The sequence below is a fragment of the Cheilinus undulatus genome, linkage group 14 (assembly GCF_018320785.1).
Source record: "Cheilinus undulatus linkage group 14, ASM1832078v1, whole genome shotgun sequence".
In the NCBI taxonomy this organism is placed as follows: domain Eukaryota; kingdom Metazoa; phylum Chordata; class Actinopteri; order Labriformes; family Labridae; genus Cheilinus; species Cheilinus undulatus.
In genome coordinates this window covers 12,648,321-12,662,541 of record NC_054878.1, presented here as the reverse complement: position 1 = coordinate 12,662,541, position 14,221 = coordinate 12,648,321, and the positions used below count along the sequence as shown (strand labels likewise).

The window sequence follows — 14,221 nt, the reverse complement described above, 5'->3', positions numbered from 1 at the left end:
TTATCTCCAACAAAGACGCTGGTGACTTCAGGGGAATGTTAATCTATATTTTGGTCTCATTATGATAATAATCTTTCTTTGATTATCATCCCTTGTTTAGTTTGGTTCATTTGTTTTATTGTTGTATTTTGAATTGAGAGATCAAGCTTTGAACATGCTGCGCTTGTCAATGCCCCAAACCACTACTGACTTAATATAGCTTGGTTGAGTCATAATCATGTTGGATTTATATAAGTAGTCACTTTGTTTTCATTGAAAACATCTGGAAAAATAATTAGAATCAGACTATGTACACATACAAGGAAATCCCTTATTTTCATTGCTACCAATGAAATTACAGAGAAAAGAAAATATTAAAAATACCAATCTGCTCTGCTTTGTTGAGGGATCCATGATGTTTTATTTATGATATATTTAGTTTTGAATAGGAAAAACAAACCACTGTGTTAATGATTAGAATTCATACCATCCTCTTCTATAGACTCACTGAACTTATTCACCAATATCTTGTAAAGTTTTTTTTTTTTTCTAAAATTGTTCTGAAGAAATGTTCTAAGACAAACTTAGAAAAGATTTATGATGTGATCTCAAACTGCTGAATTATCTCACTCGTGTTCTTAAATTGATAAATACCATGTGCTCATAAGCTGGAAGCTTGTGCATGTTTTCCCTAATAAGCACATAGAAATGCCCCCTTTATGCCCATATAAAGGCATGAGACTGCAGGGCAGTGTGCCAACACAGAAGGCCCACAGGAGTGAGAGGAGGATAGCTCTGAAGTCAATGTAATGCTGCTTGAAATGAAACAGAAAAGGGATGATTTAATGTTATATTCAAAGCCAGATATTAAATCTACCCTACAAACACATCAATTAGATGATATCACTCATTCATAGCTCTGTCTTTAGACACAACATGCAGCGTGCTGTAATAAGAAAAAGATGCAAGAAGGTGGTAGCCATGTTTTTCAATAGAACAAGATAGATACAAAATTTATCATAAAAACTAACACTGATAAATAACAGCACATCATATATGTGAAGGTTTTAATGCTAAGCATTTAATAAGAGATCTCATAAATATTTTTATTTACAATTTCTACTTTGCAATTATAATCAAACAGTTCAGTTTTGTTAAATAGTTTCTCATATCTAAATCATGTATTTGTGCACATTATCTAATAATGTTATTGTCCTTCTTCTTAATCTAATCTATTTCAGTTCTGATAAATGGTAAATTAATTATTTATCCTATAATTTAACATGTGCAATAGTGCCCTTCAGCGTTCCTAGATTTTGATAAGAAAACAATGGTGAATGTTATTTGGCTGAAAATGCTTTTTCATGCTCCATAAATCATTTCATAATATTTGCAGGCATGTTAAAATTGTTTCTACAAGCTTTCTAATCTTTCCATGGACAATATACCGAGACGAATATGGTGAAAGAAGTATTGAGTAGTAGCATCCAGTGAGTAACATTTCCCTTTTGCCTCTGGGTGGGAAAGAGTGTGTGACACCACATTCAAAAGGTCTACTGTATAGGTGTCAGGGACAAAGGCCCTTATTCACAAAACATTCTTAGGGGGGGAAACTGTTCTTGAAAGCCAGTTATGCAGTTTCAAGAGGATTATTATACTCACCAAAGCTTTCTTTTCTGGGATAAGTTTATTGATAAAATCTAAGAACACTCCAGAGCACTCTGATGCACATTTAAATGCTGATATGATGGAACAGAATTTTTAATAGTGCACCTTTAGACAGTCAATAGGAATAGCACGATAACATTAAATACAAAATTATATTGTACTGAAGCTTTATCAGACTGGCACCTTTATATCAATAAGTAACGTACAAATACATGGATCTGTAACACTTTATTATAGTGGGTCCGAATTTCCTGATAGTTTTCCAGTAAGAAATGTAATTACCTGGTAATTACTCAAAAACAAGGTGGTTATAAAGTAATGAAGTAGCAATTTACCGAGTAATAACTCTGTATTTACCTGATAATAATGTATTAATGTTCAAGTAATAACATTATGGCAGTTCTCCAGCAGTTAGGTGATTTTTACTCTAACCCTCTTTATGAAACCCTTTTCCAAACTCTTTCCCTTATCATTTTGTTGTAATTCTCTGGTAATTAGGTGGTATGTTACTCTAACCCTACAACCTTAACTCTCACTCTTGCCCTTTTTAATTTGGTTGCAGTTCTGTGGTAATTAGTGGTATTTTTCTCTAACCTTTCAACCTTACCCCTGGCCCTAACTCTTAATGTGGTAACTTTGTGGCAGTTCTTTGGTAATTAGGTGGTATTTTCCCTAGTAATTTTCTATGCAAGTTGCTTGATAATTCCCAGGTAATTTCTTTATTTCAGCCCCCTAACTAAAAGTGAGTCATCTGAATATTTTGGGGGTTAGGGTAGAGTTAGGGGGTAAGGGTTAGGATCTCGGTGTTAGGTTTCGGGTTAGGGGTTAGGGGTTAGGATAAGGGTAAGGGGGTTAGGGCTATGGGGTTAGTGTAAGGTTTGGGGATTAGGGATAGGGGGTTAAGGTAAGGGTTAGGGGTTTAAAAGTTAGGGTCAGCGTTGGAGGGTTAGGGTAAAATACCACTTAATTACCAGAGAACTGCACAATATAACAAGGAATTACTTGATAATCAATACATTATTACTAGCCAAAAACGTCCTTGATATTACCATATTAACAAGTTATTACTTGTAAAATACAACTTAAAACAAGGTTATTACCACCTTATTATTGATAGACAACTAGAAAATTACCAATTATTACTACAAAACTGCTCTGTAGTCAGGGTCAACTACAATAAAGCGCTACCCACTGATTAAATATGGCCAACTTTTGTTTGAATCAAACAGTAGTTTATCTAAACTACAAAATGTAAATTCATAATAAAAGAACTTAGCATTTTGGTTAAATTAAGTGGTATTTAGTATTAACGTATTAAGTGGTGTTTAAATGATGTTGCATCATATTCATTTAGAAAACACTGTCAATGGTTTGTCATTGTCATTGTTTTATTATGATCTGATATACAGTATGCTCCTTCCTGAAAGTAGCATGATGTACAGTATTTCTGATGACAGCACTGACTGAACCAGTGAGAATAATCACATGTATCTTTTCATAGAGTATATTTATATCAAATATGGTGCCTCTAGGCATCATGTCCTTAAATCTGCCTGTTTGGGATTAAGTACAGCAGCACTACATTCACCTTTGAACTACTCTGGTTATTATAACTGCATTTAGTGTGGAAATGTTTAAACAATTTAATCTGGCATCTGTTCCAACATCTCTCTTATTTAAGGTCATCCTTCTCTCTTAATCTCTATGCATTATTATGAGTGCTGTGTGCACACGGCCCTGCAGTCTCATGCCCTTATATGGGCATTACAGGGTTTTTTTCTCTGCTAATAAGGAAAAATGTGCAGGAGCTTCCAGCTTACAAGCAAATTGGCTGTATTAACTAAAAACATCATGCATTTGAAAAGGTTACATTCTGGAAATTTCTTTGGAAAAACATTAAGAACAATCTTAAGAAGATATTGGTGCCTAAAACCTGGCGTTAGCTGCAAAAACTCCATCAAAAGCATGCTAGCTAGAAGAACATTTTCTGCCAGTTACTGTTAGAACTGTGTGACATACATTAGTTTTTTTTACAAGATATGACATGATTTTCCAACGGCTGTAACAGCCATTAAAGAAAGTGTGGATTATTTTGTATCACTTGTGGGACACTTTGCTCCTGTCAAATGAGATTTTGGAGCTCAATCACACAGGAGGCTTTTAAAGCAGGCCGGTCGTCCTATTCACCAAGAGTCTTAACAGAGCCACGGTGACTCCGTTGGTCTCACGTTATCATCAGATTGATCAGGGTGTATTCACTAACTTGGCAGAGCCCCTGATTGCTTGGTTACAAACTCAAGTGCTAGATGTATCATGTTTGATATGAATATAATGCGGTTTGCCCATGGGGACAATTCCATCTGTAAGACCTCCCCCTTTTTTTGTCTGAACCCTTTTGGATTGTCACTTTGCATTTTCTCTGAGAGGTAAAGCTTTTAAACAATCGCAATAATAGAAAGCATGCTTTGGTGGTGACACCACTATGATGAATATCAAAGCCATCTGGAAAATAAAAGTCCTGCCTTGTCTTTAAAAGCCCGTTTGGGCCTTTTAAACCCAGCTTCTTGAATTTCCACATTACATCCTGAGTTGAGGGGGCACGAGTGAATCAGCTCATGCAAATGTTCTATGCAATTGCACTTCAAACACAGCGAGGATGACAACTTTAAATTTAGCTGCAGCAACTAAACCCTTGTCTATCATTGTGGTTGTGTTCATCCCCTAACGCCCTCACATTTCCTGATCTGTCTGTAAAAACAGATGTTAACAACATGGCCCTTTATGAGGCTTACACTTGAATGCTTTGACCTGCTTTCTATTAAATTCAGCCCTGATGTATGTAATTCTTACATTCAATGCAGCGCTTGGGCTCTCAGCGTGCACTGCCCACATGCATTTGTCACGCCGAGCCACTTGTTCGACCCACTGTTGTGATTAATTGTGTGGTTCTGCACAGATTTACTGTGATAGTCCCCGCTGTCAAAGCATGAGTGTGCAGCCTGGCTCTACTACATCCAGGGTGCTCTGCAGTGATTGAACAAATATACGAGAGGCAGAGCATGCACATGCTGGAACGGCTGGGTTTGTAGGTGCTTATTCGGCACACTGAACCCTTTTGTTCTCCCTCCGACCTTCATCCAGACACTTTTATTTGACAACGAGGTGTGCCCCGCAACAGCCGATTGGAGCGGATGTTCCTATGCAGCCGCCAGGGGTGGTGATTATGACCGCCATAAAATGGCCTTGGCTCCATCTCTCTGGTGGATGATAGGGCAGGGCTAAATATCGAGTTTTTGAGATATAGTGATACATTTTTAAGCAAGGTAGAGGGCAAGACAGTGCTGTTAATATCAACGTTTTTTACATTAAAAGCCCCATTAGTAATATACTTTTTGATCACAAGAAAATCTGAATCTAATAATCTAAAATTGTTGTATAAATGCACAGATATCAATTATTTATTCTATTTGATTAAAAAACAGTTACAAAACCAGCCAAATTAAATAGTTTGATATCACAGTTCAATAGAAGTCCTTGGACACTCAATACTGGACAATTTATTGCCTTTATCAAAGATTAGAGGCTGCTTAAATTGCACAGATATGCAAGCAGCATTTTTCTCACTCCTCTCTGTTGACTTATTCAGATATTACCAATGTATTTGTGAAATTTAGACTCTTCTGGAAAAAAAAAAAAACATGGCAAAAGATCATCAGACTAATGGATTTTATTATTTTGAAACACATGACATTTAAGAGTATAGAAAATGTTTAAAACTGACAATTAAAGGATATATAGGAGCATCTCAAAAAATTAGAATATCATGAAAAAGTTCAATATTTTTTGTCACTCTTTCCTGAAAGTGAAACCTATATATTGTATAGACTTGTTACACATAGAGTGAAATATTTCAAGCTTTAATTTCTTGAAATGTTGATAACTATGGCTTACACATATGAAAACCCAAAATTCAGTGTCTCAAAAAATTAGAATATTACATAGGATCAATTAAAAAAAGGATGTTTTCAACAGAAATGTCAGGATTCTGAAAAGTATGTTGATTTCTATGACTTCAATACTCGGTTGAGCCTCCTTTTGCATGAATTACTGCACCAATGCGGTGTGGCATGGAGGCGATCAGCCTGTGGCACTGCTCAGGTGTAACGGAGGCCTAGGTTGTTTTGATAGCGGCCCTCAGGTCATCTGCATTGTTGGGTCTGGTGTCTCTCATCTTCCTCTTGACAATACCCCATTGATTCTCTATGGGGTTCAGGTCAGGTCAGTCTGCTGGCCAATCAAGAACCAGCTTTTGGTACCTTTGGCAGTGTGGGCAGGTGCCAAGTTCTGCCGCAAAATGAAATTTAGCATCTCCATAAAGCTTCTCAGCAGAAGGAAGCATGAAGGTCTCCAAAATTTCCTGGTAGATGGCTGCATTGACTGTGGACTTCAGAAAACATAGTGGACCAACACCAGCAGATGCCATGGCAGCCCAAATCATCACTGACTGTGAAAACGTCACACTGAACTTCAAGCAATGTGGATTCTGTGCCTCACCTCTCTTCTAGGTCCCAGAGTCTGGAGGACTTGAACCGAAAGTTCAAAGGATAGAGATATTCTGACGACCTCAATATACAAATCTTATTGCACATTTTACACAGTACGTAGATGTTTCAACATACACTATATTGCCAAAAGTATTCGCTCACCTGCCTTGACTCGCATATGAACTTAAGTGACATCCCATTCTTAATCTATAGGGTTTAATATGACGTCGGTCCACCCTTTGCAGCTATAACAGCTTCAACTTTTCTGGGACGGCTTTCCACAAGGTTTGGGAGTGTGTTTATGGGAATTTTTGACCATTCTTCCAAAGCGCAATTGTGATGTTGGACGAGAAGGCCTGGCTCTCAGTCTTCACTCTAATTCATTCCAAAGGTGTTCTATCGGGTTGAGGTCAGGACTCTGTGCAGGCCAGTCAAGTTCATCCACACCAAACTCTCTCATCCATGTCTTTATGGACCTTGTTTTGTGCAATGGTGCACAGTCATGTTGGAACAGGAAGGGGTCATCCCCAAACTGTTCCCACAAAGTTGGGAGCATGGAATTGTCCAAAATCTCTTGGTATGCTGAAGCATTCAGAGTTCCTTCCACTGGAAGTAAGGGGTCAAGCCCAACTCCTGGAAAAACAACCCCACACCATAATCCCCCCTCCATCAAACTTTACACTTGGCACAATGCAGTCAGACAAGTACTGTTCTCCTGGCAACCGCCAAACCCAGACTCGTCCATCAGATTGCCAGATGGAGAAGCGCGATTCATCACTCCAGAGAATGCGTCTCCACTGCTTTAGAGTCCTGTGGTGGCGTGCTTAACACCACTGCATCTGACACTTTGCATTGCACTTGATGATGTATGGCTTGGATGCAGCTGCTCGGCCATGGAAACCCATTCCATGAAGCTCTCTATGTACTGTTCTTGAGCTAATCTGAAGGCCACATGAAGTTTGAATGTCTGTAACGATTGACTCTGCAGAAAGTTGGCGACCTCTGCACACTATGTGCCTCAGCATCTGCTGATCCCGCTCCATCATTTTACGTGGCCTACCATTTCGTGGCTGAGTTGCTGTTGCTTCCAATTGCTTCCACTTTGTTATAATACCACTGACAGTTGACTGTGGAATATTTACCACCTGTTTATCACCTGTGGCCATGGAAGTGATTGGAACATCTAGTTTCAATTATTTGGATGGGTGAGTGAATACTTTTGGCAATATAGTGTACATATGCAATTAAGACAGTGCTATGTCACTTATGGTGCAAAAAAACATCACAAGTTTCTGAAATTTTTAATTCCATGGATCATTAAAATTGAGATGTTCCCATTTTTAAACACCTAGTATTGATTCTTTTATCTTTAATTTATAGTAAAAAGAATTTTACCAACCTTAAGAAATATGGAAATGTTGCCAGTGTTTTTGAGTGATGTCAATAGTATTCAGTCATTTGTCTTTTTCTATTATAACAATGAAAAACTGCCCAATATTTGTTGTCCAGGGCTTTTGTTGAGCTGGCATCAAACAGTTCCAATATTGTTTGATTGTTTATAGAATCATATCAAAGTTTGTAATTCTGGTACTTCGGCAACCATTTCTTAATTCTTCATAGAAAAATAATTATTGATATGTATACTGTCAGTCCCCATTCAGCAAAAAAACACCATGCATGATTTTTGGTGAGTATGTCCCAGCCCTAGAAAGGGCAGGAAAACAATAGCTTGGCACATGTGCAGGTTAAGAAGACCAAGGGAATGGCAAAAATCCCCCTTGTGTTATTTAAAACTGTAAAGAGCTAGCAGGTATTTCTCATGACTATCTGCTTTCCCCTGGGTGTCGGGTATCTGCAGGGAGAGTCTCCAAATGCCTCAAAAAGGTAGTCGGAATGCACAGACTGCACATGGAAGCATTTTAGACGAGTGCAAAACAGGCGGCCGCTGGAGAGATGTAAGACGAAACATTGCTCAACGTCCTCTTCAATGTATCTCTTGGAAGGAGAGTGTTAACACATGTTCCATTCCCGGCCTATCTCACCTCCAGTGTGGCGTCTGGGGCTGTGGAATAGTAAGTGCCGTGTCATAGCAGGGGTTGTGTAGAAATACGCCCCTGGGACTGGAGCGCTGGCTCCGGTCCAGCTCTACTGATACGTTAACAAGAAGAACTTGTTCTTATCAATGGGGTGCTTTATTCCTGCTGTACGCACACTCACAACAGAGAGATACACACTAACACACAAGAGAAATGCAAACATCAAAGATTCCAATAAACTCCCAGTCACACATTTACACATAATTGACTGACAGGCAAACACACACTCACAAACGCAAACATGAACACACACAGAGAGCGATCGGCTCGGAGACAGACGAGCACATAAACCAGTCAGAGGAAGCAATAAACACACACAGATGGACAGAAACGCACACAGACACACACTCAAACAGCCTGCGGGTACAAAAGCAGTGCTGACATCAGGAATGCTGCTCAAGATCCTCATCGCAGCACCTCACAGCACACTCCTCCATTGTTATTATTCCTCGTAAGAGGAAACTGAGTCTTTCAACCAGGAGGAATTATGCAAAAAATACAGCACAGGAGAGAAAGAAGAGGAAGGAGGAAGAGATGGAGGAGATATGTGGATGTACAGGGGGTGATACGAGTGCTTTTGTAATAATTTATGTCATTAAAACCACGAAAAAGCACAAGACATTTCCTGATGGTGATTGGTAAATGCATGCTGTCTTCTCAAGTATGAGCATTATATCGATGTTTATAGATAAGTGCAGTCACCTCTCTATAGAAGGTCTCACAGCTGACAATGCAGAGCAAAAACCAAGCCATGAGGTCAAAGGAACTGCCTGCAGAGCTCAGTGGCCTCCATAATTCTCAAATGCAGGAGCTGGTCACCTGTCCAAACTGAGCAATCAGGTAGAGATGTGACCAAGAACTTGATGGTTACTCTCAATGAGCTCCAGAGATCCTGTATGAAGATGGGAGAAAGTTCCAGAGGGACAACCGTCACTGCAGCCTGCCACCAATCTGGGCTTCATGGCTAGGTAGAACTCTGGGATTGAGTATGCTCATGTGGCTAGTTAGTGACCGACAAGGCAAACAGCCAATCAATTGAAGGATTTTGGGGAGGCCAGTCAGATTTCAAGGGAACCTGATTGACCCTGGCTATTACTGGCTATGCACCTGGAACACTACTGTATTGGTGCTGCTATTTAGTGGGGTAATCAATTAGAGCATTATAAATCAAGATAAAGTTGTTACTTTGGTTGCCAATATGTTCACCATTTACAGTGTCATCTTAGTGAAGTAACAAATTAGTAAAAATATTGATAAATTCTTTGTCAAAATGTTTGTTTGCAGAATAAGCGTGGTAGCACTGCCTAGTGCTAGAACAGTCAAGCAAAAGCTTCATGTTCCAATGTGGGCCATATGTCATTTTGTATCAAAAATGGACCACAGGCCCCATTTCACCCCCAGCCATAGTTTGGACACCCCTGGTATAGAGTAACGCAAAGGAAAAGGGTTAGAATAAGAGGTAAACAAAGCTACTGACCTCTTGCAGTCACATGACCTCCATGACGTCACTCGTGACTGTGGACAGCAGTAGTAGTGCTGCTGACATTTGGCCAGTGTGTATTTTTGTCAACAGTTGTGTTGGAGATGTGTTTAGGATCTGTGAAAGTAAAGAAACAGAACAGAATTAGCCTACTTCACACAAATGTTAGTGACTCTGTCAAATGATGTGAGTCACCTCAGGGCTGCTTACAGACAAACTTGCAAAGACTGAGCTAAAAGGGGACCTGTACTTCAAACCTCCTGGGATCTTTACAAATGAATGCAGCCCAAGTCTACCAAGTTTCAATCCACACAGTTTAAATCATTATATTGTTAACAGTGTTTCTATTCACAGGCGGTGATCTTGAAGCACACAAAAACCTTGATGCCTACGGAGCTGTCCTTGCAAATACCTCCTTGTTAATTTTTCATTAAAATGTGCTCATCAGATATGAATTTAATGAAAACTATTCAAAGAGGCATTAACCAGTGTTCTTGTGTTTACATCTTGTTGGTTTAAAGCCATGGCCATGTTTTACACCAGCGGTAACTAGCAGCACATTCAATGATTCTGTTGTGAGACACTGCCAGTGATGGGCTGGCCATTTAGCATTTTCCAGAAAGAAACCCGGCTGGTCTGTCTGGGGCAATTGGACTTGTTATTCATTATTACATGAAAATACGTAAAAATGCTGATTACACTTATTTTTTATGTATTTCTAGTGTTATTAATTAAAAGAAGATATTTCGATTACTGGACAAAGTTGTTTTTGCTTTTCTCTCAACCAGCTTTGACACACACACACACACACACACATATATATATATATATATATATATATATATATATATATATATATATATATATATATATATATATATATTTTTTTTTTTTTTTTCCTTACCTGCTGGCAACTCTGATAGTTAACAATGATACTGTTAGCTCAGTCAGGAACACTCTCATCATACATTTCACCATTTTACTGGATGGATGGAAAATACAGTTTTACTTGCTCAAGAGATGCTCCCTTGGTTAGTCAAGCAGCATGCTTTGGCTTTCCAGGGAGTGCAATGAAACCCCCATTTGGATAGATACATTAATGACAATACGTTCTAAATACAATAGAATTAGTCTAAAAGCCATTAAGCCATAATAGCGTGAACCTGAATGTGTGTGTGCAAGAAGCTTTATGCTATAAAGGAGGAGGCTGGGGTGGAGGAGGTTAGGCTTTTCCAGCAGCAGCAGCATGGTGCAGCAGCATTAATGCAATTAATGTTGCTAGACATGTTAATCGTAAGACGGCGATGACATCATCGCCCATGGCTGGAGTAGTGTCTGAAATCATGTTTGTGTTTTGTTGTTGAGCCCACTATACCAGGGGTTCTAAATGTTGGGGTCTGGACCTCAATGGGGGTCACGAGACACTGAGATGGGGTCTCCAGATGCCTTAAAAAAAACCTAAGAACATTTTTTTTAAATTACACTGTTGCCACTTACATCAATTTTGCCAAATTCTAACCCGTTTTCATCACTTTTTCCCACCATTTTTTATCAATTTCAGCCGATTTTTACAACTTAAAACCCATTTTTTGTCAACTTTAAACCCTTTCCACCACCTTTTATCTTCCTGTTTTTACCACTTCTAAACCAAATCTTGCAACTGTCTGCATATTGCTGGCTTTGCTGACACATTATTGCCACTATTAACCCCTTTTACCACTTTTTAAGCCACATTTCACAATTGGATATGCCTATTTTTGCCAGTTTGTTACTGTTTCTGCCCCAGCTAACCCGTTTTTGCCAGTATATATCAATTTCCATCGCATTGTAGCATATTTCCACCTATTTTTGCCATGTTAATGCCATTTCAGCAAATTTTGAATCCCCTTTTACCACTTAATATGCCCATTTTTGCAACTTTAACCTATTTTTGCCTTTTTTTGCCACTTTTATCTAATTTTTGGCATTTTAACCCATCTCTGCTACCTTTAAAATCCAATTTCACCACCTTTCCCACCATTTCTTGCCATTAATAACCCATTTTAGCTATTTTAATGTGTTTTTATTCTGTTTTCAACAAAAGGATTTACATTTACAAAAGGGCTACTTACTTCACAAATGAGTTAAAATATGTTTCTTTGATAAGAGTTGTTATAATTCAGGTTAAATATAAAATACCACAGCTTAACTTTACAATGGACCTGAGGCCCAGTTTGGCTGGGACCCAGAAAGCTCTCCCATTTAACCCTCTAATGGGCAGCCTTGTATGCACATGACTATTCTTTAACGTGCATGGCTGTATTTAACTACCTTCAGGTACAGTGGAGGTCCCCCAACTCTGGCATCTTTATTTTGGGGTTGGGGGCTGAAAAGGTTGAGAACCACTGCACTATATAGTCCTCTATGCTGCTCACTTTATAGTGGATAGGGAGAAGGGGATGAGTGTGTGGTTTTGGACACAGCCACTGTGTCAGTAGCACCCAGGCCTCAGTATTGAGCTAGTATTTGTATAACATCCAGCCAGCATTGTTGTAGGTGGAATATTAGCGCAGAGTGTGGAGAGAAAGTGAAGCCAAAGTGGGACACTTTCGATCAATTAATCTTATCAATTACTGGTAAAATGAGCACCAAAATAAGCTTTGATAAACATCAAGGCCAATAATCAGTCAACCCCTAGTTGCTACTCCAAGTGACCGAGGATTACAAATCAAGTCAATTTCAAGGGCATGTTGACTGTGAGGGATCAGCATAAAGAAAATTGATGACCACTGTTGTAGTCCACCTACTCGTGCATGGAAATTGACTGGAAGCTCATATGCATGAGTGTAAAGTGTCCCTAATGTAAGCATCTGTTAATGTGACAATCAAAACAGTGCATTTTTTAAAAGTTTGCATCTTGCAGCCTGTTTGCAAAACTCTCTGTTTCCCAAAACACCAATGTAGCTGAAATTCTTGTGCTAACAGGGCCTGGGTTAGCTTCATTTTTCATCTGGAGAGTTTTCCGAGCCAATCGATGCTTCAAGCAGAAAATGTACAGAATCAGAAAGTGCGTGCTCTTAGAAGCATTCAAATACGAGGGTAATTGTTCTTCCTCTGCTCTATAATCAACACTTAAACACAGCTGTTGTTGATCATTTCCTTATATGTTCGCTGAAAATGTGAGCATGCTGCTGTCTGTTTGGACACAGAGCTACATGGAGATTTATTAGCTTCTTGCTACCTGACAAATGTAAATTCAATGCTAGCTCTTTAGTCTGCACCAGCTATTGATGGGAATATATGGCTCTAATCTATCTAATAAAGGCTCCACTATACTCACCAGCTGGTCAATAACTTTGTCTGCTGCTGGGTGCTGGTAAGGTTGTGTAAGTTTTTTTTCTCTGTGGGAAACTTGTGCATGCTCATGCTGGAAACAAGGCAGTAAACATCGTCATTTGGCCCATTGTTAATAATAAAATATTGATTAGAGCAGCTTTAAGACGGCGGCCTTTCTAGGCTTGGTGCCATTCCAGGATGCTTCATGAATTGCCAAGCAGGAAATGGTATGCAACTAAAGTCTCTCATGGATAACATGAAAGACTTCAGCATGTGCAAGGACTTGCGTTAGGCTATTTTAAGGATGCTGTATGGTTCATCTCAGAGGTAGGTATATGGTAAGAGAGAGTGGAGAAGAGGCTACAATCCTGAGCAGGAAAAGAAGAAGGCTGTGACGCTTTCTTGGCTGCTGCTCCTGATGAGTAAGGGGTGAAGTTAGGAGCACCCACTGCCCACTGCTCCTCTCAGCATGGCCTACCTTAATGAAAAGGCTTTTTGACAAGGTTTATAACAAACAACATTAGCTATTTTTGAGTCTCTTTCTTTTGCTTTCTCCTCCTCAAACTTCATCCACTTCAATTAGCCCACTCCAGTCATGCCAGCAAAAAGCCTTTATTTTTTTTCACCTTGAACTGCTGCACACGTGTCAAACACACATACAGTATGTGTAAAATACAGCCCTGCTTTCAGGTACAACTGAGGCTAAGTGCTGCATTACTCATATCGTATCACAAGGCCAACAAAACAGAGTATAGGTCCATGTGGAGACAAAGTGTTAATACCTCTTTTTCGCTCCCTTACATGTTACTTTGCCATGGAAAAGTCTTAAAAAGCTCTGCCTTGTCTTTTTGCCAGCATGAGAAGCTTTTACTCTGTTCCGCTGCAGCTTTTCGCCTAACATCCCGGAAGTCACAAGATCCTGTTGGTTTCAAAAATATCCATTAAAAATCAGCTCTGGGAATATAAAGCAAAAAAGCTCCCTTGGCTAACACACTTCAGCGTTTTAAACAACACATGCATTGTGTCTAGTTCCTCATGTGACTTTTACTCGCCGCTCATTATCGTCATTTAATGAGCGCTATTTTCACTTCTTCCATTACTGAGCACTTTTACGATACACGTAGTTTCAGAGCTTTCAG

General features: G+C 39.2%; 1 long non-coding RNA gene across 1 annotated transcript in view; it reads right to left on the bottom strand.

The window, feature by feature from the left end:
- Positions 1 to 9,807: 9,807 nt before the first annotated feature.
- The window catches only part of LOC121520879, a 59,814-nt gene continuing 55,400 nt past the window's right edge, over positions 9,808 to 14,221 (bottom strand). Inside the window, exon 3 of the long non-coding RNA XR_005992812.1 lies at positions 9,808 to 9,884. This is a non-coding gene — a long non-coding RNA (uncharacterized LOC121520879). The remainder of the gene's footprint in view (positions 9,885 to 14,221) is intronic.